General features: G+C 47.3%; 1 protein-coding gene across 12 annotated transcripts in view; it reads left to right on the top strand.

Annotated features, from left to right (window-relative positions):
* Positions 1-27,117, top strand: part of DAG1 (dystroglycan 1) — a 60,502-nt gene that overhangs the window by 9,397 nt on the left and 23,988 nt on the right. For 2 of the 12 annotated variants that reach the window (XM_064518605.1, XM_064518600.1), the window contains one exon: positions 16,754-16,850. The exons of 3 other annotated variants lie outside the window; for them this stretch is intronic. The gene's annotated coding sequence lies outside the window, so the exon portion shown is untranslated. Of the gene's footprint in view, positions 1-2,424; positions 2,498-3,450; positions 3,590-16,753; positions 16,851-16,877; positions 17,105-27,117 lie in introns of those variants that run through there. 7 more of the 12 variants (XM_064518607.1, XM_064518603.1, XM_064518606.1 and 4 more) reach the window with 5 other exon arrangements.

The raw sequence follows: 27,117 nt of genomic DNA, 5'->3' as shown, positions 1-27,117 counted from the left end.
GGAAGATGCTGTTTCCTGCAGACCTCCTCGCTGCAGCCTGGTGCTGCGTGCTTTGCCCTTGCATGACCTAGCTCAGCATCTTCCAGTCTTTTTCTTTTCCCTGAATTGCCGGCTGCTGAAGCTTCCCCTGGAGGTGCCTAACTCTGTATAGCAAACTTAATCCTGCTGGCTTCAGGTAATCCTTTTTTCACCTTTCATGGATTTCTTGCACACAGTCTGATGTGCTGGTTGAAAACCACTGACTCGATATGATTCTTCAGGAGATCACTTGATGTGGTTTCTCCCCTGCTTGGTAGAGAAAAGCAGAGAACAGAAGAACAGAGCAGGCAGTGAAATCTAGGATTTGATTTTCTGAAGTTGAGCTAAAATCATGACACGGCCAAAAGGGGAAGTTCAGCCCTCTCTCCCTTTCTGCCCTTGGCCGCATGAACCTGTGTGTCTTGTGGTGAGTGGGTCAGCTCAGCTCCAGCTGGAAAAGCAGTCTACCACCAACATAAGGGAGATCACAGAAAGCAAGGTTAGGTGCAGAGCTCTTCCTGGTGAGCGTCAGGAGGTCCGAGTGGTGACACTAGGCTCTTTTGGACCAGTGTGCTATGTTGCTTGGTCACCCCAGCTGAGCACCCGGGGGAAAAGTCCTATTTTCTGGCTGTATAGGGGAATTCAAACTGACTAAATTAAGCCCATCTGTAAGTGTTTATGAGTATGATTCTTCAGAAGCAGCTAATTAAGAGTGTGAGTCTTGTTAGTGAGATTTGTGCTTCTGACTGTAGGTACTATCTGTTTGGACCTATACTTCAGCTGTGCCACCTGGAGAAGGTCTGCTGAAGCAATGAGCAGGTTGAGCAGGTGCCTAGGTGTTTCGTTCACTGTGAATAAAAGCAAGCCTTGGTATTAATACAAGCAGATGGCTCAGCTCTGCAGTCTGAATTGATCCAGGAATATACACTGTTTTCCTAGTATGTTAGCTTGTGCTCTGATTCAAAGCTGACCCCGGGCACGTATAGAAGCTTGTGAGCGTGTTGGTCTAAACTTCAGCTTAATGGGGCACAAAAGCTGCCTCGTTCCCTGCTGGGAATGGAGGAAGGGTCCTGCCAGCTGCTACAAAGCCACTGCTTTGGGAAACCTGGTGATGGAAACCTACCTTGAAGAGATGGTCTGGAGGATCAGCTGGAATAATTAAAGTGGCTGCTCTCCTCCTGCTTGGGCTGTGTGGAAGCTGCCTGCTGAGCTGATTTCCAGAGCACTTTTAAAGGCAAACAATTGTCCTGTTTATCTCGGCTACCCATCCTCACTGGAAAGGAATTATCTGTGTTAGCAGAGCCGGGAAGTTGTTTTCCTTCTTTGCTTAGGCTTTGCTGGGGGGAGTGTACATTCGAACTCTTCTGGGTCTAACTGGTTAATGCTCCTTCTGGAGCAGCAGCAGCGCCAAACTGCTGCTACTGCTCTCCGTCGTGATCCTGAGAGGAAGCATAGCCTTTTGGAGAAAATGGTGCTCCAGCTGTCATTAATGCTCCTGAGCAGACTGCATATTGCTTCAGGTTTTTATCTTAGCCTGGTCTTCTGGACCGTGTGCTGCCCAAACAAGTTTGCGGTGCAGAGACCGTTCTCGTAGGAAGGAGGTCTTGCAAGCAACGTCTCATTCCATTTGCTGCTGGCAGGCTTCAGAGCAGTTCCTCGCATAGAAAAGTCACATGAGAAAAGCATTTAATGTATTTTTAGATGTCTTTTAAAGTGGCTTAGTGGCTGAAAAGAAACCTGTGTCAGGTCACTCGCCTGCTTGCTGCAGTTTGCCCAGAAGTGCTCGAGTGGACTGTTAATGTGGAGCAGATCTGCTCAGAGAGGGCTGCTGCGAGGGGATTGCGCTGCCCGTGGGAGGTGGCCATCGCTATGGGGATGTGCCATTCAGATGCTGGGTCGGACAATAGTGGGAAATGAATGGGAGATGTCCCGCTGAAACCAGTTTAACTTCTTTTCCCCTCTATCTTTTGGAATTGCTTAGGTTTTTTTTGCTGATTTTTGTGCAGTAGTCTTGCAAGGCTTAGCACAGTTTTTAACAGGGTCCAAACCTAAGATGTTCTGCAGGCTCCCTTCTGTGAGCAGTGGCATAGCTGTCCTGGAGCTTCTCAGTGAGCTTGAGCTGGTGCTGCTGAAAGAAGAGGTCCTGCCTTTCGCTTGTGCTGATGCAAGGGAAAGAAGTGGTGTTACAGATCCAGCCAGGAAACAGATCCAGGTTGAAACCAACCTGTTTGTGTTTTTGCTGGGTTTCTTTAATATGTTTTGGTTCCAGTTTTCTGGGGCTGCAATGCTTGTGTTGGCACAAAGGGGAGAGAGGAGTGAGATGGGGAGGTGTGGAAATACTTCTGGAAGTAACGCCAGCTTAAAATGCCTGTGAAGCTGACTGTAATGCTGATGCCTGTCTTCCAGCAGGTTAGAGCACATCTGTCCCAGGAGGAAGAGTCATTTAGGGAGAACGAACAGCAATTCAACTGGAGGAGCTGTGAGTGTTGTGCTGCTTGTGGGTCCTGGGTTGCACGGTCTCCTGAAACCTTTCAATGAGACATCAAATAGGAGAGCGCATTAGAGTAGCGAGGAAGCTCGATGTGTTGTGTCCCATTGTATCAGAGACTAGAGCGTAACTGTAAAGCGTGCATTGCGGGGTAGAAATTATAGCTGAAATCCTTGATTGCACATATGGGGTAGGATTATTCAGACGTCACGATAGGCGCTTATTTGATGAATGAACTGTACGCCAGAGTCCCTCAGATTAGAAGAAACTGTTTTCTAGTAGTCATGCCCTTTAGAGTAAGTGAAGTGAATGGGAAATGATGACAGGTGAGGTGATTAGGAGACTTAAGCTAAGTCTCCTTTAAGAATAGCAGTATTTATGTAACAGCAAGCAGAAAATATTAATGTAAATAGGACAAAGCTGTGATTTTTTTTTTTTTTTTAAACCTTGATGAATCTGGTTAAGGTGAGTCTTCAGTGAGAGTGTGTAGGCAGGTGGGACAAGGGAGCTGCAAAGTGCTAGATTGCTCTCCTTGAGTTCTCTCTGAAGCATTTTTGGCCATAAATTATGAAAGTCTTTATATAGCGGGGTCTTACATTGCTGTAATGTCACTTGCAAGACCTTGTCTAAAACTGCTTTTAGGTGCCACGAAATGGCAGTAATACTCGTATATCACGTTGGGTGGGGAGAAGGAGGTGGCTCAGTGTACCTCAGTGATACTCTACAGCAATGTCAAGTAGGGCACAAGTCAGCCACTGTTCAGTCCCCTTCACTAAATGCAGCAGTCTGTGGGGAATAGGGGTTGGATATCCCATGTCAGGACTTAAAAGTGATCACGCAGCGGTCTGTGTACCGCTTGATACGTCGAACTAATTCAAACAATGTATTTAATCCAATAAAATGCAGAGTTGTAGTAGGGTAGGAAATGCCTGTCTTGTCTGCAGGATGGGGGATTGTCCTGTGAAGCAACAACTCCGAAATGGGTTTAGGACCTCTTGGGATACAGCTCCACGTGGGCTCCCAATGGCGTGCTTTGGGAAAGGACTGGAGTGCCCTGGAGACAATCCAAAGAGCCTTGAGCAGGTACTGGAAGGGGGTTATCTTTGAATACAGACTTGAGTCTCTACTACTCTAGGACTCCTAGACTCCTACTCTAGGACTATGTCTCGATTTTGTGGGAACATTTTTGAACAACGCTTGCCATTGGAATATGCAGAGGATATCCAAAATGATTTGCAAGCTGGAGAAAGTGCCCAGAAGAAGGTGAAAGATTTCTTCTCATTTTTTTTTTAAACGAACTAAAGAAACAGACACAAGATGCCCAGGTACAAGTATTGTCAAAAGCAGAAAATTCTGGCATACTAGAGGATCTTCAGTTTTTCCTCAGTAAAGAGGCAGTAACTAGAAGAGGAAGCTGGACAGATTCAAACTCAGAGGAGCACTTTTTTCTTGATTATTTGCTAGGGTGCTTAATAAATTGGAGAAATAACGAGGGGGATACTGTGGCTTTCCCATCACTTGAACTCCTTGACTCAAGACAACTTGCCCTTTCCAAGGTTTGCTTTAATCAGGTGGGCAAAACTTTAAGGACTTATATAACAGATCTCAGGAAATGCCAGCCTTAAATCTGATGTGGCCACATCAAAAACAAAATCTGGAATTAAAATGTTGAGTTTCTTACATGAACAGCTAAACTAAACGTGGATTTAGCAAGCAAACTTGTTTTTCTTGTCCCTGTCACTTAAAATGAGTTTGGCTGTGTTAAGAACTCTTCTGAGATGTCGATGCATCTCGCCCAAAGTCCCAAATTGCTGCTTAATTTATGCTGCTTCAATTTGAGCCCGTGTTCCTGGAGCTGAATTTTAATTGTGAAAGTGGAAGCCTGAGCGGAGCGTGGTGTTTGTAGCTGAGTACGTGGGTAAGGGTGGTCTCCGGGGATGCCACAAAATCGGAGCGTTCATGGGCCAGCCAGCCCCGTGATATCGTCTGAGGCATTTTAAAATCCTGTTAAAGCAGTAATTGTGATCCCTGCGCTCTCAGCCTGTGATGAGGCAGGAGAATGTCAAATCGGACGGCTGGTTACATAGGCCACTGCTAGGAATGCCTTTTAGGGAGATCTGCAGTGTCGCAGGAATCTCTGACCCTCCCGTTGCTCCGAGACCTGCTGGCTTCCATTTGTGGGAAGGCTCCTGGAGCTGGTGGCTCCTGTGAACTTTGCATGTGGTGCAAGGCACAAGTATGTCTGGCGTTTTGCCCTAGGCATGTTTCGGTGCATGTATAAAGGCCAGCAGGTTTCAGATGTGTTGTAAATTCTCCTCTGGTCCTTTTTAAGCCCGTGTCATAAATAGGTTGAGTCCAGTTGATCTGTCATTTGAAATGATGTAATGATTAAACTTGGCTTCACTCAGCTTTCCTGTGTCCTGCTGTCTTAGATTTTGTTTTTCTGTTCCTTAAAGGCCTGAGCAATGCAGATAACCAGCTGATACATTTAGGCCTTGAAAAAGTTAATTTAACAGAACTTGATGTGAAGCAATGTTTCTTCCAGTGAACCAGCCCTACCATAGTCTTTCTCTTTTCCCTTTTGATGTAAAAGTTCATTGTGTTTGCTCCACTTTCCAAAAAGCTGGTCATGGCTGCAGTACAGTTTAGCACTAGATTTTTATAGTTAATGCTCTTTGAAATAATTCCAGTGAAGGTTTTTTTAGAAGAGCAGGAGGCACTGCATGGCCTTCAGCCCAGAGCAAGAGATGGGCTTTGGGTGCATCAGTGTGCTGGCTTGAGCTAAGGTGGGTTTCCGAATGGCTAGAAAACCAGCGTAAAGCTCAGGTTGAAACATTCCTCCGTGTCTGCTGGCATTTAGGGTTTAGGTATTTTTATAGTTAACCTGTAAAGCTTTTGTGTACAAACCAGAGGTCCTGGGAAGGGATGAGGAACGAGCTATTTTTACTCCCTCACAAATAGGGCTTGCCGTGTTTATTTTAGACTCTGGAGTCGCTTAGGCGAGCGTGTTTTTTTATAGTCTTCTACTGTTACTATCAGATTAAAAAAATAAACTCTGGGAATCACAGGAAAATAGGGTGCCCTTGGTGTACTTGACTCCTCTGAGGCTCTCAGCCTTGGAGAGGAAGTTGCAGGGAGGAGATGGTGGCTGAGTACTTTGGCATTGCCTCTTTCGTGCAGCATGCCGGTGTCAGCCTCACCAGTGCGTCAGAGGAGGCTTTGCTAAGCTGCCAAACTGATGCTAATGATGGACTCCATGCACCTTTATTGCATAAACTGCCCTGCAAAATAAAGGCTGGGTGTAATAGCTAGATTAGAAAAAAAAAAAAGAAGTTGTCAGCTGAATAACTTGAGAAACTTTTGGGAGAAGAGAGGAGAGAACTTGGCCAAAACGCCGGACACTTTACAAACACATCATGCAGACAGTCTTGATTTCAAGTACTCGCACAGGCCACCTCTCCTTTTGCTTGACCAAGTTGCCTAAATAGCAGTTAGCTCAAACCCCCAAACTGGGGGATCCTGGCCAAGCCGCTGGTGTGCTACTCCGCAGGGCTGACTCTCCCCCTTTAGACTGCAGTTTGGAGACGTAACAGAGAGAGAAGAGGCTATTGATTAAGCAATGCACTGCAGAGAAACTAGTAAATCAATTAGTAACTTAAGTAATAAACACTGATGTTACTGGCTTGCAATTATATCGTTTTGCACACCGTAAAGTGTGAACTTTTGAACTGTAATGCTAGTAACTATTGCTCTTCAATCTTATGAATTGCACTACTACTGAACTGAATTAATATTCGTGTACTGCCTATTGCCGTTCCCTCCCATGCCACTTAGTGTTAGGGTGCAAGTCTGTCCCTCGTCACCCTCCCACACTCAATCTTTTGTCCATAGACCAGTTGGAGAGTGTGGGAAGTTGTCCAAAGGGGTTCCCTGTGGCACCTGGGGGCTTGGGTCCGTGTGTCGGGGTCATTGCTCTCCGTAGGTGTCTGTGCTGCTACCATCAGAAGATTCACGCTCCTGTGTTCTTTACCTGATACTATATCTTATTCTTCATCTTATTTTTCTGTTTCTGAACCCACCTTTTCACTGCTTGTCCCTCCCTTTCTGTGCCCAAGTGCCTCCCAAATGAACAGTTTTATTACTTTTTCCTCGTTGGTCTCAACTCTGCTACATCCATACCCAAACCGGTGTGTCCGTTGTTGTTGCTTAGGCGATCTTAGCCTTATATTAGCCTTATATCAGCCTATAACTGATTCGATTACCTAGGTACGAGTGCCCTTGCAAGGCTCCACACCTGACAGCTCCCCTACAGTTTGGTTCGTCATAGTGGTGTGTTGGTTACCTTACACGCTCTCCAAGACAAATTGTTCTGCTTCAGCCTTGATGTTTTTACTTATGTCCAATTAAGCACAAGCAATCTCGTGTGTGTGGACAGTCTGCATACCATTGCAACAGATTAACGTTTTTCAGGCTGTTTTGATGTTCATGCACCATCCTTACCCTCAAATTGTTTGAATTCCTCCTCTGGTTCCTTGGAGAGGCCTTTGCTGGCTGTGAGCACTGGTCCTCCACCAAGACCTCTTGCTCTCATCTGCCCCTGAAGAATTTACAGCCCGAGTTGTAATGATATGAAAGGAGATAGAGGGGTCGTGTAGCATGGACGCTCCCCTTGGAGCAAACTGACGTACCTTCAGTCGCTGAATATGGATAACCTGATTTAGCTGGTAATTCTTATTTAGCCACTTCTTTAGCCCAGCGCGTGTGTTTTCTTTCCGTCTGCTCAGCAGAGCTCACAGAGATGACTTCAGTGCCTCCAGGGCTGTGTGTGTGTTTTCCTCCCTTTCAATAGCAACCACGAGCTGAAAGAGCGAAAGTTTTTGTGGCGAGGGTCAGTATTTCAGCCTGGTTAATCTCCATTCAGTTGACTCGAGTCCGGCTTTCCAAAAATAGGTGAGGCAACCAGGCTCGCCACGTCTCTTCTGCTCTCTGAGTGCATGCTTGGCTGCAGATATGTGCTGTGTGTTGTTCTGATTAAGTAGGTCTGGATTTATTTATGAGTATTAATATTTGTGTACTGTAATGTGTCTACAGAAATCCGCTCTGAAGGTTAAGATACATCTCTGGTGCACAAAAATTTATATCCCTAATGGGATGAGAGGCAAAGCAACCATCAAAGTTTGGTTACAGGCGCTGTCCTTTAAGTTATCCTCCGTTATTTGCTAGTGCTTTGGACTTTTCAAAATTGCCGACTGCCATGTCCGGGTTTTCCCCTTCCATCTGTTGGGCAGAAAGGGTTGGATATCAGTGTGGATCACCGTGTTTGGACTGAAGGGGCGTATGGTTTCAGACCTGCCTTTACTGGGCCTCTCGAAGTCTTTTGACGCTAACTTATCCTGCAGCTCCATATTTGCAGGTGAGATACCCAGGTTAGGATGTAGGGTGATTCATTTTCCCTCTCTACACCTCTGCCCTTTTTTTTGGAGGGGATGGCAGATGAGGAGAGGTTTGACACATCTGTGGTATCGTTGCTCTATTATGTACAGTACCTTTCTTCTGACAGTATATCCACTCCTCAGACTTAGCACCCAGGAATTACTGCTAGTTATATATGACTTGGTTTTGTCAATGACAAATATACCTAGCATTAGAGATGGTGGTGTTTTGCATACTTGGTTATTGGTATATTTTTTTTGCTTGTTGACATCTAAAAGAGGAGAAATTAGATTTGAAATAAAATCGCTTGTTGATTTGTGGAAAAAGTATCAGTAGAGACCTAATGTTATAATTCAGAATAAGCGTAGTCATAGACAAGCACCCTAAAAAAAAAAAAAAAAATCAGTGGCATTCCTATGTTACAACCTAGGTAACACGGCACTGTGTTTAAAAATCAGCAGCGGATTTGGTCAGCAGGGTTCAAGTCTCAAATCTGAAGCATTGCATTGCAGTTACCTAATACAAGTTTGGAAACGAAGTGACTTAATTTAAAATACTTATTTATAGAAAACATTCTCGGGAACGGGAATGCAACTGTAGTAATGCTCAAAATATCCTTTGAAGAGCTGTATTGCTGTTCGGCTTAAAAGTTTCCCCAATTTTATTTTCAATGCATAATATCCGCCTTGCGGAGAGCTTTTCCCCGGCGCGTTGCATCCCTGGGCCGCGGGGGCCCCGGTGCCGTGAAGCCGCTGCTCTGCTCGGTGGATCTGCTGTCGGAGAGCAGGGCGCCGGGCTGGGCGGCCCCCGCGAGCCTCCTTGGCCGGCTGGAGCGGCTCCGTAACCCTGCCAGGGACAAGTGCAGCTGCCGACCGGCTCTCCCTAACGCTGCTGGAGGAATTCAGCCCTCAGCCAAATGAATTGCTCCTCCCTTTCAGGGGTGAGGCAGCCCGCTCCCTGGCCAAACGGCCCTTCCTTGGGGTCCTGGCTGCCTGCGTCACGGCCTCCGGCACTTCTCCTCGGGCACAGAGGTGACCGACCGTTGCACGTCTCGGGGAAGGAGCACCTCCCACGTGCACCAGATCTTATTCTGTCCTCCACCTTGTGTATCCTAAGCAGTGATGTACTTTTGGGGGGGATTTTTGTTTGTTTTTTCCCAAACTTGTTCTATTTGAACATATTTTTCCCATATTCTTTTCCTGGTTTCCTCCAAATCGGGAACTTAACTCCATTTTTACCAACAGAATATTCCTGAGGGGCTGCTCTTGTCTCTAAAATAATCCTCTCAAGCAAAAGGAAGCCCAAAAGGTTGCGAGAGTGTTTCTATAGCCACCCTCTTGCTGCTTTCTGCCCCCCGGACCTGGACGGGGTTGAAATTTGTCACTGCCGCAGAAGAGAGCGGCTCCCACGGGCTTTGGCAAGTAGAGCGGTGGCTGTCAGTCTGAAGTCGTATGTTTTGCTTTCTGGGACAAAGACTACTTAGACATCTGGATTGCATTGGGGATTTTAGGGGAAACATAAATTATTAGTTTGCTGTGAATGGAGAATGACTTTGATTGCTTAGTGAGTATGCTTTCACTAGCTCGCTGCAGAACAGGCTAAATCCTGTATTCTTGTGCTTTGGAAGGAAAAACTGGAAGTATAAAGGTTGTTTTCTGTGTCCTGGGAACATGAGGCCAAGCAGACCTTTCCTGACCTTCTGGTGCATTGAGAAAACATGTTCATTTTATGGACAGTTAATTTATAGAAAGTTCCTGTTTAAATTTCCTCCAAGAGCCATAAAAACCGGAGGACAGCTGCACCCATTAGCCAGCTAATGAAATGCTGCTCACACCTGGCTAGCAAACATCTGAGCTCTCCCCTTCCCTTCACCGAGGCTAATTTTGGGCTCCTTCCTAAGGACAGGGAGGATGATAAGCCTGGGAAACACGGCTAAAAACTGCTTAGGAAGGCGCTGCGCGGCGGGGAGGTACGTTCAGTGCTCCTGGGGCTGCCGTGTGCTAAGCCTGTCTTGGGGCTGGGCTCTATCCTTCGGGATCCCAAGTCCGGGATGAGTCAGGCTTTGCGTTGCCTCCTTTTCAGTTTATAGAAGTGCTGCTGCTTTGGCCGGAGAGGTGCTGTGTATAGGTGGGAATAACCGCAGCAGCCTGAAATGGAAAACTGTTGTGCGTTTTGCTCCTCTTCCAGGCAGGGGGGAAAGGTGCCTTTGTTTTCCTGCTGCTGCTTTCTTCCTCCTTCCCCAAAGAAGACAAATAAGCAAAAACCATGTTGTTTGCAGTTTATTCCTCTTTCAGTGGAAAAAAAGTCCGTTTAAGGAGGGTGCTGTGACACCAAACCTCTAGTAGCCACTATCTTTAGCTTGGTTTCCCAAGGCAACCCAGCTGATACGATTTTTAGTGTGAATATGCGCTCTAATAATTTTGACCCCAGTAGCTAATTTTGATCAAGTTGGACAGGGAGGTCGGCCTCTCGAAGACACTGAGCGCTAAAGAGAGTTCGGTGATAACCGATCAGGTGGAAGAGACGGGCCCTGGTTGCTGCCTTGCTGAAGGCAGAGCCATAACGTGAGCCCAGCTGTATAGCAGTTACACTATTAGTTCATGGACTGGCCACGGCAGCGAAAGGCAGGCGTGCATCTTAAGCGACTCCTGTGGTCGAGGCATTCGCAGTCAATCTTATTAGAAAACACAAGGGCCAAAGCTGCAGGATACAAGGTTGGTTTGGTCTCCTGTGCAGAGCTTCTTTTCCTCTTTTGAAAACAAGTAGGCTCGTGTGTGTGTGTCCTGTCCCCACCCTGCTTTTAGGCTCTACAAATAATTTTACTGGTTTATTTTTCTTAACCTTGCTACGTTAAGACTAACACGAATAAAAGGCAAAACGTAGCCCATATGCAGAACCGAAAACCAGAATTAAGCTCCTGCTCTTTCAATCACAGAAATCTTTGTTGCAGCTTTGAACAACTTCAGACAAATGCTTTTTGCATGCTGCCAGGGAGGCTGGAGGATACCGGAGCGCGTTTTAAGGTTGTGTGTCTTGGAGTCAGTCTGTCAGAAACCAACGTGAAAAGCCGGTGTTTGGGCGGAGCTGAAGCTGCTTTAGCCCCGGGATCACGTAACGGAGGTCCTCGCCCTGCCGTGACTCTGCGAGCGGGGTGGGAACGTGTTTGCTGGGAACTTGTGCTCTGGCGGCTGCAGCAACTGCTCTGCAGCTGTCCTGCCCGATCTCCCGGCTGTCCCGTTAGCTGGCCCTTCGCCGCTGGGAAGGCAGCGCAGCCTTCATCCTTTTCAAAAGGCCGCTGTGTTTTCCCCCCTTTCCTCCCTTTTAGTCCAAGGTGTGGTTGAACGGTGCAGAAAATGACTTTGGGGTGAGTGGCTGGAGCGTAGAGAGGACTTTTCTGGAGCTCCCTGCGTTATCTGAAGGGATTTTAATAGAGGTTTGATAGCAGCAGTGATCAAAGTGGGAGCACTTAACTTCATTATAGCTTCTTGCATGGTCAGCCTGTAGAAAGGGCAGCCCTTCAGGAACCTGCGAGGGCTCCTGGTATCAGCCCCTCCAGCAGGTTCTCCAACCTGATGGAAGCAAACTGGCTTTGGCATGCCCAGAGCCTGAAATCTCTGAGTTTTGTCTAAGCTGGGGCCTGTTTCTCTTCTTTTAAATCTCCGCTGCAACAGTTGATAAGCAGCTGGTCCCTTCTTGGAGAGAAAATGCTGCAGAAAGAAATGCCAGGAATGCGAATGGCAGGTGGGGACTGGCGGATGTACTTATCAATCACGACGGACTGACAGGGCGGTTCATTCCTCTAAGAGCTGCTGTTTGCCTCTGGCTTGGTTTGTATCCTGCCTCTCCAACCCCTCCAGCCTCTGCTGGGGCTGAAGATAGGGGAGCGGGTGATTTCTGTTGGTGCTGGGGCTCCCTGTTCCAGGAGGTGAGGAGAAAGGGGACGTTGGAGGCAAAGCTTTTAGGTCACGCTGGAAGGTCATAGCACTGTACCCAATAAATAAGATGCCAGAGCTGGGGCACAGGTTTGGGTTTGCTCCTACGTTGCCTATGTAGAAGACAGCGAGCTTGATTAGTTAATGAATCAAATTTGTCACGCTGTTTTGTCGTTTTAGAACGTGGCTTTGCATCTTTAAGGAATCTGGAGTTATTTTTGTGGACAAAACCCTATTTTAAGGCAGTGATACTTTGAGGAGATCACCTGAATTGCCAAGTGAGAAGATCCTACAGCTCCAGACTGCAAAACTGCATCTGTGGCGAAGGGCCCTGTAGTCAGTGGGGGTGGCTTGAAGGAACTGAACCGCAGTGTGAGCTCTTGCTGAGTTGGTGCTTGCTGCTCCTGCTTTCAGAGCACTTTGCACTTGATATTGGGGTGTTGCTCAGTAGCAGGACAACCTGGTTTATGTGAAATAAGAGGCTGTGTGGTGGAAAGGCTTTATCTGTTGATCTCTAAGCAGCTTTGCTCTGGGTGTTGGCTGTGTATGTTACACAAACCTGCTGTCACTGATGACATTATGGATGTTTTAGCAAGCCTTGAAGCTTTCCTTCTGGCCTACGTGCTTGTTGCAGAATGCATGGTACCTGAATGGCTAGGATCCACTTCAGCTCTGTGTGTTTTTTTCCTTGGAAAACCCAGAATAACCAGTAGACTTTAAGTGATGTGATTAGACCTCTCCTTAAATGACTTCCTGGGTATTTTGCTAGGCTACTTCAGCCTGCCTGGATCAAGCTGTTGTCTGCAGTGCTTCAGGGCATCCGTCTGAAGTCTCAGAATGGTTTGGCTCTCCTTGAAAGCCAGCAGTTTGGTGGAATTCATAGGGACACTGCTGATTTAGGTAGCTGATAAGTTTAAAAAAAATGAAGGGGATCTGCCCTAAGTCCTCTTATTGGGTTTTCCTCCAATTCTTTGTTTTTGTGAAAGAGCAGTGAAAGAAATGGCTTTCCCAAAAGAAAAGTAATGAGAACAAGAGTACGGTCAGTATGATGACACAAAATAAAACTAGATCACAGAAACATAACATTTCACTGTTGCAAAAAGTTATCTTCAAACTCTTGCCTCTCAGGCACCTTCCTAACCAAGGTCTGTCTTAGGGAGGTCTTCCTTCTGCTTTTAAGCAGCTTAGATCTGGAGCAAAGGCAGCGATTTAGCAAGCGGTGATGATCATGGTGCCGTTCTCATTGCTACCTAAGCGCCTTGCCTGTAGGGTTGACCATCAGCTGGAGAAGGGGAGAAGCCTGTGCCATTTCCCTGCTGCTGCTCAGCCCCACGTGGCCCGCACTGAAACCCCGCAGTCCCGTGGGCCCTGCTGCACTGGAGGCAGGTCAGATGGCGAGGAATGGCTCATGCGGAGCTGCTTTCGAGAGGAGTTATTAAGCGAAGGCTTGGAAGGAGCACAGCTTCGCGTCGGTCACCGCTGAGGCAGCACATGCCATTGCTGTGCAGACTGCAGTGAAGTCGCCTGCCGGTTGCGGTGCTTTGGTCCGAGCTCTGTGTTGCAGGATTCCCTCAATTAAATCGTGTTTGAACTGGAGTCTCTCACACTCTGGGCACAGCTGGGTAGGCTCTGCGCTGCGCTTTTTCACAGGGTCGCCTGCTTTGGCTGCTGTAGTAGTTTTTTTTCCCCTCTGTAGCCTTCTGTGAAGGAGGGAGCGTGTAAGTGACGCTGGTGAAACCACCTGTTGTGGAGATTGTCTGACAGTTGAGTTGCGTTTAACTCTCCGACTTAATTACCAGCCCTGGAATTTCCCATGCTGTGCATCTGCCTCAGGCTTGTTTTCCAGTTTTGAGCAAAGACAGCTCAGTCATTTCCAGGAGTTAAAGGAAGAAAAATGCATTAAGTTGTCAATATTAAAAAAAAAAAAAAAGGCAAACAAACAGACCTTAACTGCTTTCATTGAGAAGTGTTTGTGCTCCAAGCTTGGAAACAACGACTTGAAGATTGCCAGTGGCTTGTCCTGTTGCCAAAGATGTGCCATCTCTTCTCCCAGCAAAAAATGGCCTCTATCTTAGCCAGTTACAGGCATCTGAAAGACTCCTAGTTGACCAGTGTTTTGTAGACTTTATCTGAGTAAGGTTTTCAAAGATCCTATCTGTAAAGGGCCTCCTCCAGCCTGGGGTCAAAGAGGCTGAATAATTGCTGTGGGGGCAGCCGGTGCCGCTGGCTTTTGCCAGAGCTGGGAGCAGGGATCCTGTCTCTCCCATGCTGTTGCTGGTAAGGATGAACAACTTGCCTGTCCTGAATGCAGAGAGAGCAAAAGTGGGAAAAGGGATGGAGGACAGAGTGAATTATGGTGTTTGCTATGACCAGCTCAAATTCTTGTGTATTCCGATTTTTTTTTTTGACTCGTTGTTGCAACCTCGATGCAATTGTTTGCATTACCCAGAGCAACCTCATGTATTGCTGGAAGAGTTGGGAGATGGTGTTTTTAGGCTTAGCCTACAGTAAAGAGCAAAATTCCAGGCTAGCATAAGGGTTTGAGGAAAGGAGTGGTAGTCAGTCTTCCGCTACTGCCCCAGCTGTGGGAGGCACCGCTGTTATCTTTGGAAGCGGTTTTCCTTTGTTTGTGGAAAATGGTTTTGGTGCTGTAGCATGGTCCTGTTTGCTCTGCACAGGCTCCAGTAGTGTAATGACGGCCTTTTGAGGACACTGCTGGACTTGTGGTTCCAAAACTGCATCATACGTGGTCATTCCAGCATGCTTCTCCCCGTCGCGGTGTTGCTGTTGTAGCAGGGTTCGTTTGCTCTGCTGTACATGACTTAAGGGGTCGGAAAGTGCCTGGTACAAAACTTTGCTTGAGGAGTTCAGTCTGTCCAGCAGAAAGAGTTAAGTGGCAGTGGAGCTTTAGTAGAGACCTTATCTGAACGAGGAGAAAGATGGGGCTTTTTTGTGTGCGTGTGTGTGTGTGGCTGACAAATGAATCCTAGCCAGGTACCGTTTAAAAAAAATAACCAGGTACTGCCTTACACGAAACACCTCCAAGCTGTTGGTGAGGGCAACCTCTGCTAGCCCAGGCAGGGCCAGTGCAGCTGTAGGTGGCTGTTGTTGGTCCACCACACAGCAGGTCACGGTGGTGGTGGTGGTGCTCTGGTGCAAACAGGGTGTTGTAGGGTTCTGCCCTGATCGGAGACCTGTTAAGAAGCAAGTGCTTGGTGGACCGTAACTGGAAAGCCAGGTTAGTTTTTTAGCATAGCTTTTCTGCTTTATAAAAGATGGGCTAAACTACCCAAAACAGTTTTTCCTTTAGAGCCTGTTATTAAACGCTGAAGAGGCTCAAGCGCTGTTCCAGAATTTTTTTTTTGAGGGCTGCCTGGAAGGTGGAGGCTAATCCAGGCTACAGAGTAACCAATTCTTTATTTTCAAACTAATTAATAATCTCACCTCTCCAGGTGAGGAGATAACAGCGGTGAGCAGGCTTTGTAACGGGTTCTGCTGAAAAACTTGTCCGCTCAGAACTGAAGCACCGTCCTGCAGGACCGGCGTGATTTAGACTGAAACTTTATAGCTCTTGCCTGAACTTACGATCTTCTAATGACAGTAAGCAGAAGAAACACTATATAACCACTGAAGTAAAATAAAATAAGCAAAGGGAAGCTTTGGTGCACATAATTGGGTACCTAATTGCTGCTTTTGCCACCTGGGGACTGGAATTGCGAGGGCGCTCTGAAGGCTGAATGGCCCATCCTGTGATAAGCACTTTAATTGTTTCCCAGCATCTGTGCGAGCATTACAAAAGGAAGGGAAGCCGAACACACCTCCAGAGCTTAAAGGCCTCTCTGTAACTCCACGATTGCATTTTTCCTGTGGCGCTGGAGCATCTCTTTTTATGTAGCCCTTATCCCCTCTGTCTAAACTGTTTATGTTTTGCGGCGTGATTGAATAGCAATGGGCCATCACATTTTTTCTGAGCCATAGGAGCCATAACCTGGTGGTAGGAATGTGAATGTGAGCAGCGAGGAAAGCAGGCAGTCTACAGCATGTCACGTTAAGTTTCTTTGCTGCTGTAGGTATTCACTTAATTGAAGCGTAAGTTTGTCAGAAATAGATTAAAAACCGTGCTTGCTTCTAGCAAATAATTTTTTCAGTCCTTCGGCCTTTGTTTATGGAATTTGGGTATTGGCGATGGCGGGAGTGCGCTTGTGTTGCAGCTGCTGCGGGGGATTTGCTTGGAGCAACCCTGGAAACTTCCTGGGGGGTTTGTGGTGTAGTGGTGCACTGCTGGCAGAGACGGGCATGTTGCCCTGCGATACGTTTGGTAGCGTGTACTTTATGGGTGACAGGGCTGTTTCCCCAAAGCTTAGCCCTTTTTGGCCAGATGCTGAGCGCATGGGTCTTGGTGTAAGCAATGAGCTTGGCTGTTCTGAATGGCTCCTGTATTTGTATGGATGGGGCAGAGTGTTAGTATTATAAAGGATGCCTAAATTCCACTGATATTCCTTATCATCGAGTCCCCTGAATGGTCTGGCCATGAAATACTGCAACTTGGTCCTTGATTTCTCAGTACCAGAGTGGGGCGTGGAGAAGAGCTGGAGCTCTCTCTGCGTTGGTGTGCCTGCAGAAGCAGCTCGGTCCTTCCCGGTCCTGGGGTGCATCCTGCCAAATGACCGAAGCTGTCAACTTAGTTAAGACCATGGGCAAAACCCAATAAGGGCTATTTTTTAGTTAGGTAATGCAGGTAAACAAATAACATAACTTCACAGAATTGATTAAATTAATGAAATAGTGAAATTAATGCTGCGTGAATGAGATGCAGACTGTTAGTATCTTGTTTCAGGTGCTGATCTTTGCTTTCTTAGCTAAACCGCTCTTCCTGTGCCAGGGCGGCTGGGAAACAGATGGACCTGCTAAGCCGTGCGCTGCCCTTCTGCCTCAGTGAGCTTGTGCCGTCAGTGATCTGCTGCTTTCGCACTGCCGCGGTGAGTGAAGGCTGGCCAGCACAGGCCGGGGTGGCTGTGGAGAGCAGAAAGTTTCACTGAAGCAGGCCAGCGCCTTGCCCTCTGGCCTCCAGCAAGAAGACAAGGACTCTATAAATACGTGCACCTGCATGAAGGGATCGTCAGTCTGATGTTGACAGGAACTCTTTTGGCAATTCCTGAATTTCTGAGGACATGAGGGAATGTGCTGCTCGGCTGGCTGCTGGTGATCTGCAAGGAGTTAATTCCTCTTTCAGGTGTTTTTTCTTGCTCGGTGCCATAGGAGCACTGCTCCTTCATTTTGCAGCTTTCCCATTTCATGCTTGATGGTTAAAGTGGGAACATTCATATCTTGTTCTGCCAAAAAGCACTTAAAATAGTTTTCACAAGAAGTATCGAAAGCTGCAAGTACGTGGCCGATGCCCTGGCTGCGCTGCATAAATCAGTCGGTGGTAAATGTATTTAAATGAAGGGCTATGGCAGTCTTACCAGCCGAGTAATAAATCAGGGCTGAGCAATTCCGTGAACTTGAATGTTAATGCCTTGGCTCGATGTCTTAGGGTGGGGTGGTAAAACTGATGGGACACTGGACTGTTTCTAAACAGTGTGCTTGCCCTTAGTTACGCTGGCACCGAGAGTAAAAATGATGCCGCATATGTCATTGGAGTGCTGAAAACTGGCTTTTTGTTGGTGCTGTTTGCCTTGTTTCATGTAGCCACTTAATATCAGCTATTTGGGTGCTTTACGTCCTTTGGGTGGCAATGGCTGATCTTGTGCCTGGCAGTCAGATTCCTGGTGTGTGGGGGAAAGATCTTAAGCTTTGCGTTCCAGTCCTTGCTTAGTGCCAAAGCCCTGGTGCTGTGACAGCAACCTATATGAAATCACATTGCTAAAACGTTTTCAGGGACCCTCTTGAAATGTTTCATTATCTGAGGAATTTTGTGGAATACTCCAAAGATTATAATAAACCCTTGGAATGTGTCTGGCTGTCCATAAAGCAGTACATCAAAATAAGATTTTGATGCGACTCTTGGGTATGAAACCTCATCACAATTTTCTTTCCTGGCGTTTGGCTGTGGTGCCTGCAGACCTCGGGGACTGTTTGTTCCTCGCGCTGGAATATGCAAGTGTGCTCCTTCACCTGCTTAAGCTGCCTTCTCTCAGGTGCTCCAGTGTGCTTCCCTACCTACTTAAATGCCATTAGCAAAGCTAATGTTTGCCTAGTGGCAGCAGTGCTGACTTGTCTTCCAAAAACTTGCATGCAGTTAGCGCCCAGGAGTCGTCTGCTGATGAAAGGTGCTCTGCGCTGTCACTGCGTGGCCAAAACACGGAGAAGGATTTTAGCAACCAGCCTGCTGCAAGCCGTCTCCCTGGGCTGGGAAGTACCATCAGAGCTGAAGCCTCCGAAATGCTGCCTTCAGGAGATGATTTGGAAGTATAATCAGGTTTCCTAAGGAAGGAGATTACCAGGACTGCCCTGCCCATCATTCTGTCCCTCACCCTTACCCCAAGCACTAGTAGTTTGTTTGCTAATTTGACAGTTTTGTACCTTTTTTTATATTAAAAAGGGAGAAGATGGCAAGATGAGAGAGAGACTTTTGTTGGCTAAAAGCATGTACCATGAGCTCCCTTCTCCCACTCCTATGTGACTTCTCCAATGTGTGATGTGTTCAGAAAGCCAAACCAGGGCAGAGACTCAAGTAAGATTTCCTGCCGCGCTGCAGACGAGGAAGTTTATCCCTCAGGGTCTTTCTCTTCTCTGTGTGGATTCTGTAGTGTTTAATAAGCCCTAACCTCCAGTGGAAACTTCTCTTCTGATTAGGATATTCAGGATATTCAGGGTCTCTCTTCCGTGTGGATTCTCCAAAGCCTCATAAGGGGTTTTGTTCAGCCTTTAATTCAATTAAGAAAGCAAGCAAGAGATGCAAATCTTTTTAGCCTCACTTGTTTCAGTGCTCATAACTGCATCTGAAGAGAACATCCACTGCTTAATATAATGGAGCAGTTCACAAAGGAAGTTGTTCCCTGGGCGTCAGCTGAGATTGAGTGCTGCTAGAGACTTGCGAATGATTTTGTCCCTTGTTGCATGTGGTGGAGGGAAAGACCACCACCTTATTGACCGTGCATCAACTTAAACTGATTTCTGAAGTGGTACCTTAGACGGAAATCCTTGTTCCTGATAGCTGGGTGACTATCAAAGGTCGTTAGCTGGTGTGAATTAGACTTGAAACAGCAGGTGTATCATGAACGATAGCAAGGGACAGGACGTGCAGCGGCCACTGTCAATCTGGCTGATCTTGCAGATTGTCCTTAATGGAAGCTATGTAAAGAAAAGTGAACACTTAGCTTGCTTCTGTTTTGTGCTGTCTCTTCTTGTCTTCATGCCTTAACTGTACCTTCTAACACTTCTGATACAGCCTCTAGGTATTTCATTAGACATCCTCTTAAAGCTGTTTGGAGCTTTTTTCAGAGATCAGCATTTGTGCCTTTCAGAACATGTACGGGGATGGTTTTCCCAGTTACAAGGGCAGTCCAGGCTCGTCTTATTTTAATTATACCCAAGAACATGGGTTTTTTTAGCACAAAATCCCCATTAATTTTAAAGCAATATAAAAATCAAATTTGTCCCTGCAGATTTACATGTAAAACAGTCAGAATCCCATGTAAAACAATTCAGGAGAGTCCCCAGCTTTCAACGCTTTAATCCAGAATGACACGTTTAGTGACAATAAAGCTACTGTGGCATGCTGAGCCCATGGAGGAGCTGGGAATTTTATCTCAAGAGTCCTAAATCTTGTATTTCCAATGTTTTTTAGCAATTAGTGCCCTTCAGTTTTAAGTGCAGTGTCTTGGGGATGGGTCTGCTGCCTGCTGTAAGCTAACCAGTGAAATAACTCTTTCATGATCCACGTTAAAATTGCTCTAATTTTTCAGAATGATGCTTTGGTCTAATCTCTGGCTGCTTCTCTGCTCTGCCTGCCCGGGCAATTTTACCACCCCAGGTTTCCTGTGTCCCAGACTCTGCTGCAGGATGGTGTCTGCTGAAAAAGCTTTTCTGTAATGCTACTGCCTTCATTTCAGCAATAGCTTCAAGCAAATTCAGCAAGATATGAAGCTGCCCTTAAAAAGGAGAAATGTAGAGTAAAAATGCCAATTCTTACTTGGTGTCCAAGTTCTGTTTATTCTTTAGTAAATCTTTGAAACTGTTGCAATGTTTATACATGTGTGTATATACACGCCTGTTCTCCTTCAGTCTTCAAAACAGGCATTTTTATAGCTTTTGTAGAGAGGTAGCTCTTAGCCCTATCATTTGGGCTTAACCTCTTGCAGTTTAACTTCCTGTGGATTTTAGTACTAGCTTTAGCTTGCATTCCCTTAAATATAGTGTTAAATGTTAGGGTGTATTAAACTTTCTAGCTCTGTTTTCAGACAAAATCAAGAATTGTGTACATTTTTCTATGGCACTGGATGACTACGCGATAGAAGCTTGGATGAAATCACAGCCAGGTTAAACCAAATGCTCTTAAGACGGGCCTTTGCTCTGCCCTAGGGGCTTCTTGAGCCAGAAATGGCACCTTGGCAACTCTTCCTTCCACAATATTGTCCAATCCCCCCCACTTCTTTTTTAACCTGCATGAATTCTTAACATCCATCATCTTCATTCGATCCTGTGGGGGGAACCACCTCATCTTGTTTGAGCCTGGTCCACGTTAGCTTCCTTTGGCTCCTGGTCCTTCTATTAGAGGAGAGAGCAGATCCTTGTTCCTCATCCCCGCTTGTGCTTTTATGCGCCCCACTTTGTTCGTTTCTCCCCCAGGGATTGAGTTGTTGCTCAGGGTCTGTTTTGTTTGATAATCCCTCTTGTCCTTCCCTCCTCATCTTCCCTTACGAAAGGGGTCGCTCAGAAAATGCAAGCAGTGTTGAACGCGTGGGGAGATGCCAATGAAACTGCCCTCAGTGATCAGGCGGAGTCCCCTGCTTTGACTTGTTCAACGCTTCTGCCCTAATTTGTTTGCTGCCAGCAGCTGGGAAAATGGCATCTCTGCTCGACTAAAATGTTTGTAATTGCAAGAAAAAGAAAAAAACCTTTGAGGCCTTTTAAATATTTGAGAAGATAATATCTGAGCTTCCTGTTAACTGAACGCACTTGAAGATACGATCGCGGTTGTCTGCCCGGGAGTGGCGGAGGGGGAGGCAGGGTGGATTGCAGTTGGTTGGTGACACTTTCGTCGAGCGGTGACAGGTACGGCCCGGCCAAAATCTGCTGCTCTCGGCCACTGCCTCGAGTGAGGCGCAGCGAGCGGTGGCTTGCCCACTCTCGGTGAACGCTGCCGAGGCTCGAGGCCTTGCAGAGCTCGCAGCGGGGTTCCCCGCGCGGCGTGCTTGGCCGCAAGGGTTAAGTGAGCAGAGCTTGAAGGCTGGGGGGGCAGGTGGTGTGGTCTGCTGGCAAAAGGTGCTGCGATACTGCGACTCCGTGCGAGCACATAGCTGAGGCATGCTGTAAGTGCTCATTCCTGTCCTCCCCCTCTCACTTTCCGCAGGTCTGCGGGAGGGCCGGGGACGGTGCCTGCCTCCAAGGGGTGCTTTTATCGCTGTGCCTTGGAGGGGAAATGTAAAGTGCACCTGCGCGGAAAGAAAACGTGCTCCGGGTCCAGCTGGCAGGAGGATTCTTCCGTCCTTTGCACTTAAGCTCATGCTGCTGCCACTCACTCCTTTCTACCCCTTGCACATGGCTCCGCGCTCCCCCCTGCCCTGGGGTGTCCCCGCACTGCCCTGTGCCCCGGAGGAGGCTGCCGTTTCCTCCACTGGAAAGCTGCTCCTGCGGGGAGGTAGCTGGCAGCAGGCTCGCGGTGCTCACCTCCGTTTTCCGGAGCGAGAAGGCTTCCCAGACACACAGTCCCCAGCCGGGAAGGGTGGTGGGATGTCCCAGCTTTTGGACAGGCAGACGCAGCACAAAAGAAAAGGCGAGTTTTGCTCCCTGGCAGTCAAAGTGCATGCATCAGGCACGGCGGTCTCTTTGGTCCCAGGGATTTTCTTGGGAAAGGCTGGAGGGATAACAGAGTGGTTTTTGTTGGCCAAAGGGAGGCACGCGAGACGCAAATCAAAGGGCTGCAGGAAGGTTTCTTCCTTTCTTGGCAGCACAAAACTGTAGGTTTTGAGCTGAGAGTAGTGGAAGATAGCTGGGAAAACCTCCGCTTTGCTGCGGGGAAGCCCTGGCAGTGTCACGTTGTGCCTTCTGCATCTGTTCAGTGGGATCATTTGGCTGGAGCTTTTTCAGCTAGCTACCTTTCCTTATCAGAGATGTGGTAACACAGTTCTGTAGTAATGCTTTCAGATGCAAAATATCTGAATATCTTCATATCTTTTAATATATCAGAGCTTTCTCCAGCAAAATAAAAATCACTCGGAGGTGTTGATTGCTGTGACCACTTCCTCCATAGCTTTCGTGAAGCTGTTAGTGGTATATATGACTTAAGGCAACAAGTTGGTGACTTAGTCTGCAACCGAGTTTCGCGTCTGCGGGAGGGTTGCTGGTTGTTTCCCTGCCCGGGACGCATCATGTTAAGCACTGGCTGCTGCTCTTTTTTCTAGGTTATTTTTCAGTGTCAGGCTTCCTGTTACCCACAACAGATGTGTGGGAAACCAGCAATAAAGTAGTACGTAGTTCGATTGCTCAGGAAAGACATTGTGGGGGGAAAAAAAGTTTTGTTTTTTTTTTTCCTCCTGTATATCCTTTTAGCTATTTGTCAGCTTTTGGGGGCTTTTAGCCCTCCCCCAAGTAGTGGTGTGGCCAAGGCCTGGTGTAAATTACAGCATGTGGAACGGTGAGAAATCTTAAACCGGTTTCGCCACTAACTCAGCTTTATCGTTACACCATCAGGCCCTGCCTTGCTGCTTAGGCACTCTGTGCTGAGCTCTGCTCCTCCGCTTAGCCCTTTGCTGGGCCGGCAGGGACCTCGGTGCAGCTCCCTTGTCCTGGTTCCCCACGCGCTCGTGCCTGGCAGCAGGAGCAGAAAGGGGGAGGTGGAGGGGCAAAGGCCGCCGAAGCTGGCGAAGTGACGCATGCGTGACTCATTGCGTCGAAATAGCCGTGTCGGAAAGCGCAGCGTTGTTGCAGGCTTGCGGAGGGGCTGCTGCCTTGGTTTCGGGGTACTTCCTGAGCGGGGCAAGTGTGGAAACTCTTAAGTGTTTCTGAACTCTCATGCTCTGAATCGTTCTCTGTGCATATAGTGCGTCAAACTTGCAGATCGACATGCTGCTCATGCTGAGGAGGCTTCTCAAGAGTCCTTCCACACAGTACAGACCTGCTCCAAGCACCCAGCCACCTTTGGAGAGCATAGCTGGCCTGTCACCATGCCTGCTGTCACGTTTTGGACCTGCAAGCTTGTACAGCACTGTGCTATCTTTGTGTGCCTGGCCAGCGACACTCGATTTCATCATTCCTTCTGCTTGCTGCCTTGACACGCAGAGAGGCAGTCGCTGACGGGACTTGCCCCGAGATTCTCTTGTGGAAACATGCAGAAGAGATCTTTGCAGAAACAACAGTTCTGCTTTAGGAAATTGCACTGGCCTTTTTAGTTGAGTCTGAGTTTGTTTCCTTAGAGAAAGGAAACTTGTTTAATGCTTCCTTTAATGAGGTATTGGTAAATAACAATTCAGGTAGGTGGAATTCCTCCTAACTCTCCTAAATACCTTCTTATTTAGAGTTAGGGACTTGCAAGTTGCCTGGACATTTTGCATCCTAGGTTCAATGGCATTAATGTGCCAGTGGTGACTAATTACTGCAGTCCAGCAATCTGATTGTGTATTTGAGCAATTGAATTAGACATAGCTGGTCTGAGACTTCATTTCCCCCAATTCTTGCTGAAGTAGTTGTATAACTGGCCGCAAGGAAGACTGACTTCCAGGGTGGTCACGTTCTTGCTGCCAGAACTCCTCTCCTGGCCTGACGCTTCAGATTCTGCAGTGGGTAGAAAAGGCTCTGAGGGGGGATGTGTGGCTGGGAGTAGCTGCCTCGTCCTAGTCCCGCTCCTTCCTTTCAGCCCCATCTTTTGTCTGCGCTACTCTGTGTTCCTGAATTATGGAGGTAGTGCATGTCCTTAACATGTCAATGGGTCTTGTAGTTGCATGGAGAAGGAACAAGCTCCAGCATTGTCTTGACAAGTCAGCATCATATCAGGTTCACTATCATATCAACATAACTTCATCAAGCAGGCCAAATTCTGTGCCTCCGAAAGGGGGGATTTGGCACTGGAGATTTGGCAGAAGTAGCTAGCACTAGGACTGAAGCAGATGTTGATACTGACTTTGATGTTTAAACTAACATCTTGGAGGTTTGAAGTTGACAGCAAAAGAGCTCTCACAGAAGCAGGAGGATAAAGGGAAACTCATTTCTTCCAGAAGATCAGACAGAACAAAACATCCTGAAATTCAGGACTAACCTGATTCTTTGTGTTTGCTCTGTGCAACTGAGCAATACAGATCCTGCTGGAAAAGAAGCAGCAGTATGTTATGTAGATAAGCTGGGGTGTTCTAGCCTTCCCTTGAAACATTCAAGTGTCATCTAAGTGAGTTAGTCTTGTGGCCTGATGCTTTCCAGAGATCAGCAGAAGACCTCTGTAGAAAGCCATCTATGTTTGGCTTTTGGCCCTGTTTTGAGCTCATGTGAAAGAGCAGTCTATGCTACGGGTCGAGATTTCTGACTCCCATGCGCTCCATCACTCACTGGTCACAGATGATCCTGAATACTGATGTTTCCTGCACACAGCTGAGATGATGCCTCAGATCAAGTGGGACTGGGTTTTGCCTCGTGTTTGTGCTGTGTGAAACGGTTTGGGCTCCTGAACTTGACATGGGCATCCCACTTGTCCCCAGTACTTATTCCAGTCTCGCTACATGTAACATCACCTCTATGTTCTGCAACTGCATCTGGACCTGCAGTGATTGTGGCTGATGGACTTGCTGAGCAGGACTCTCAGGTTTTTGGACAGAAGGCCTTACATCAGAAAAGGTGTTCTGTCCTGAAGTGATAGTCCATGTGGACCTCAGAACTGCAGGTGAATGGTTTATTCTGGATATCTGTGGAGCTGTGCTGCCCTGCCTTTTGTCCTCAGCCCATGCACTCAGCACATGTAGCGTGAGCCTGGCACCACTTCGGCTTCTGTCAGTGGTTTGGTGAGGTGGAGCTCTGTCGTTATGAGGTTCTTCTGTGAGGTAATTTTGTTCAGTTCTTCTGCATTTTCTTTTGATACCAACTACTGAATTCCTCATAAACCTCCTTTGTTCTGCACTTCCATATGCTGAGACTATTCTGCAGCTTCCTGAAACTAAATTTCTCAATTTGTTTGACCTGCAAGTGTCAAACTAGATTTTCACAGACAGAACTTGATTTGTCTTGGCTGAAGGGTATGTACCAAATAGGCACTGTTTGTTGCTTACTCCAGTAATTCTTCCTGAAATGGGTGATGACTTCATCTGCCTCTCCTAGTTGCCACAGATATCAAGAATCAGCTCCTTTCTGCCCAAATACTCTTCTCTGTGCAACAAAAATGGCCTAGATTAAATCACATGTTTTGGCTGAACAACACAGAGCTGCGCCATGCTTGTGCATGAGCTGAACCAGCAACCATGACAAGCCAGAGCCAGGGACTGGTAAGGCTGAACCTTTTCAGGCATCTTGACAGCTCTGTGTGGTTGTATTCTGGTTGTCTGTCTGGTTGTCTGGACCAGTGCAGCTCTTTCTTGCTGTGGGGTGTTTCTGCTCTTCTCAAGTGTGGAGGCTCAGCACAGCTGTGAGAGGTACTGATGTTTCTGTGCTGATAGCATCTTGGCTTGGCAGCAGCCACAGGACTGCTGGTCTTTCCAGCGATTGCTGCTGCATTCCTCACCCAGCTACCAGCTGTGAGTCTCTGATCCTGTCTATACTTGCTGTGTGGGTTGCTTTTTAGTCCCGCGCAGTGCAGGATTTCCAGTGAGTGGACTTCAGGAGAGGTAACTCTTGACCGAGGTGTCATTACTGCAGCATCTGTACCCCAGTCTCCATTTAACTGAAGGGAGTTCCTCCGTTTGCCTTTTTTAAGGCACTGTTGTCCAGAGTGTGCACTGCTTCATGCTGTGATGATTAGAGATCTCTTGCAGAAGGCTTCTCCATTTCTGTAGCTAATTCAGAATGAGAAGATGTGTCCTGCATGCAGCCTGTTGAATATTCTCCACCAGATGTCTGCTGTAACAGTTGCCTTCTTGTTGAGGTGACTCTGGATGCTTCCAAAATCAGTTGGCACGCATCAGAGTCTTATCCTGTGACAGTGGATAGAGTTGATAGGCGAGATGGGGCCCCTGTTACCTACCCAGCCACTTCATCTGTAGTGGTGCTAACCTCTGGAGGAGCAATCAGCCCAGGTATCTCGCTTGAGGCAAAGACTACTATGTGCTCAGTTGCCTTTGGGAAGAGCCTGGACTTAGCTTCCCTGTTGTTCTGTGGTGTATTCCTGTCCAAGTCAGTGCAGGCACTCAGAACAACCAAAGCAGTGGGGGAATGGGCTTGCTTATGGCTCAGCCATTTCACGCCAGCCATCTTCCCATTTGTCCTGTGGTTTCAAGCAATGTCATTCGGCCTCTGCTGTTTCTTTTTCCTTTCACTTGTGACAGGTTTTCTGAGACTGACAGTGGTTCTGTCAGCTCTCTGGCTCATCTGTGTTGTAGCCTGGGGTTATTGCACCCAGCTTATAATTTCCATTACCCACAGTCCTCTCTACTAGCTGTGATCTTGTTCACTGGGGTATTGAGAGATGCCTGGTTCATTAAACTGGAATGGGAGGTGTCAGCACCCTTATCTGAGAGACTTGTTGTGAAAAGGCCTATCAAGGGATGAGGATGTGCTAGTCCTTGCATGCTACCTCTTGGCTTTCCCAAAGTGTGGGTTTTAGGGTGAACATACAGGTCTTACCTTTGTTATTCCTAGAGTCCATTGTGGTAACCTGGAACTTAATAGTGGCCAGAGTCTGCCTGTCATTTGAGAATCATGCTGTGGATATGCCCTGTGCTTTTATTCCATATCCTGTTCAGCTGCACTTAGAGATAGCAATGTTAACATCTGACACTTAATGCTAGACTATACGAGTCAGACTTGGAGATCTGGATGCATAGCCAGCATGGTGTCTCATCCTCAAGAGTGAGCAGTCTGGGAATACGACATTCTGTGCGCTGGTGATGGACTTCACCAATATTTGAAGGCGTTGCTTTTCAATTTGGGTGAGGGGGAAGTTGAACC

Source organism: Dromaius novaehollandiae, chromosome 12 (genome assembly GCF_036370855.1).
Source record: "Dromaius novaehollandiae isolate bDroNov1 chromosome 12, bDroNov1.hap1, whole genome shotgun sequence".
Lineage (NCBI taxonomy): Eukaryota > Metazoa > Chordata > Aves > Casuariiformes > Dromaiidae > Dromaius > Dromaius novaehollandiae.
The sequence above is the reverse complement of the archived record's forward strand: the minus strand, read 5'-3'. Positions and strand labels throughout refer to the sequence as shown.